The sequence below is a fragment of the Carlito syrichta genome, unplaced genomic scaffold (genome assembly GCF_000164805.1).
Source record: "Carlito syrichta isolate Samal-C Ts95f unplaced genomic scaffold, Tarsius_syrichta-2.0.1 Scaffold28627, whole genome shotgun sequence".
Lineage (NCBI taxonomy): Eukaryota > Metazoa > Chordata > Mammalia > Primates > Tarsiidae > Carlito > Carlito syrichta.
Window position 1 is genome coordinate 1 of NW_006972723.1, and position 2,266 is coordinate 2,266.

The following is a 2,266-nucleotide window of genomic DNA, read 5'->3' on the forward strand; positions in this document are numbered from 1 at the left end:
TTTTCTAGATTTAGAAACACATTGTCTGCCAAGAGCGATAGTTTGATGTCCTCTTTTCCTATCTGGATATGTTTTTCTTCTTTCTTTAACCTGATTGCACTGGCTAAAACTCCCTCATGACAAAACAACTAACCCAAACGGAGACAGGGAAAGAAGAAAAAAGGAAGAAATGTGACAAAGAAATCAAAGAAGGAACAAAATGGCAGATTTGAATCCAACTACATTAAATAGGAGTGGTTAGAATGCCTTAATTAAAAGAGATGGCAGTACTGGACGAAAAAGCAGAATCCAACAACATGCCAGAACCTTACAACATGCTGTCTGCAAGAAACCTATTTAAGTAAAGACATAGACCATCAAAGGCAAAAGATTCATAAAGATGTACTGTAAAAAACTTGGCAAGACCTCATCTCTACAATAAATTAGCTGGGTGTGGTAGCGCGTGCCTGTAGTTCCAGCTACTTGGAAGGCTGAGGCAGAAGGACTGCTGGAGCCCAGCAGGTCGAGGCTGTGGTGGCTGGGAGCAGCCACTGCACTCCAGTCTGGGTGACAGAGTGAGACTCCAACTCAAAATAAAAAACACCAAAAACCAAATTTTAAAAAATCCGAAGTGGCTAAATCAATACTATAAAAAAGGCATGAGGACAAGGAGCAGTACCAGGAGCAGACAGAAACAGGACGTGATAATGGGACCCGACCACCAAGAAAACAGAGGATTCTTCAATGTGTGTGCCTAACAATTCAACCTTTGAAATACAGGAAGCAAAACAGACAGTAGTGAAAGGAGAAACCTGCAGCTCACAATCACAATCAGGAGTTTCTCACTTCTCTCCAGGATATGAACAACATCATCAACCATCTTGACTTAGCTGACACAAAACACACCCACAAAAAAGTGGAACATTCTTTTCAAGCACAAATGGAACATTCGCCAAGACAGAACACGTTACAAATCTCAACAAATTAAGATGACTGAAATCATACAAAGTATCCTCTCTAAACACAATGAAGTTCAGCTAGAAATCACAAAAGAGCCTTTCTGAGGAGCTAGCAAGATGGTGGAAGTGGAGCAGAAGGAGAAGAGGACCTTCCACAAGGTCACCTACCACAGTGTGGACCTGGACCAGCTGCTGCACATGTCCTATGAGCAGCTGATGCATGCAGCAGCAGTGGCAGCTGAACTGAGGCCTGCAGTGGAAGCAGCACTCACTGTGTAAGCAGCTGCACAAGGCCAAGAAGAAGCACCCCCCAATGGAGAAGCCCGAGGTAGTGAAGACACACCTGAGTGACATGATCATCCTGCCCGAGATGGCGGGCAGCATGGTGGGCATGTGCAACGGCAAGACCTTCAACCAGGTGGAGATCAAGCCTGAGATAATTGGCCACTACCTAGACAAGTTCTCCATCATTTACAAGCCTGTGAAGCATGGCCAATCGGGCATTGGTGCCACCCACTCCTCCCACTTCATCCCACTCAAGTAGTCACTGCCAATAAAGACATGTCTGTTCAGTCAAAAAAAAAAAAGAAATAATAAAAGAAAGATAACTGAATAGCCTTCAACTATCTTGAAATTAAATTCTCACTTATCAACAACTCTTGGATCAAAGAAATCACAAGGGAAGTTCAAAAACATTTTGAATGAAATAAAATATAAGCAATGCTTAAAGAGAACTATGTCAGGGTAAGGTCTCAAGTAAATGATCCAGGTTTTCACCTTGAGAAACTAAAAGAAATAAAAGAGCAAATTAAACCCAAAGTAAAGTAATAATAAAAATAAAGTGCAGAAGGCAATTAAACCAATGTCATAGAAACACTAGAGAAAAACCATAAAATCACATGCTGATTTTTTGAAGAGAGCAGTAAGAGTGATAAAATTAATTTAATCAGACTAACCTAGAAAATAAAAGAAATAATATCAAAATGGAAACATCACTTCAGATTACATAAATGTCGTAAGTATAATCAGGTAATACAGTAAACAACTTTATGCTGATAAATTTGGAAATTTAAATAACATAAACAAATTCCTTGAAAGACACAAACTGCCAATGCTCACCCAAGAAAAAATAACCTGTGTCCATTTAAAAATTTAAATTCATAGTTAGAAATCTTCCCATAAAGAGATTCACTGGTGAATTCTATCAAACAATTAAAAGAGAAATAATGCCAACGGTACCAAACTCTTCTAGAAAATAAAGGAGGAGGAGGTCAGGTAGCACATGCCTGTAATCCCAGCACTTTGAGGAGGCTTAGAAGTGAGGATTG

General features: G+C 39.8%; 1 pseudogene; it reads left to right on the plus strand.

Annotated features, from left to right (window-relative positions):
- Positions 1 to 1,055: 1,055 nt before the first annotated feature.
- Positions 1,056 to 1,482, plus strand: LOC103270981 (annotated as a pseudogene).
- The last annotated feature ends 784 nt before the right edge of the window (positions 1,483 to 2,266 follow it).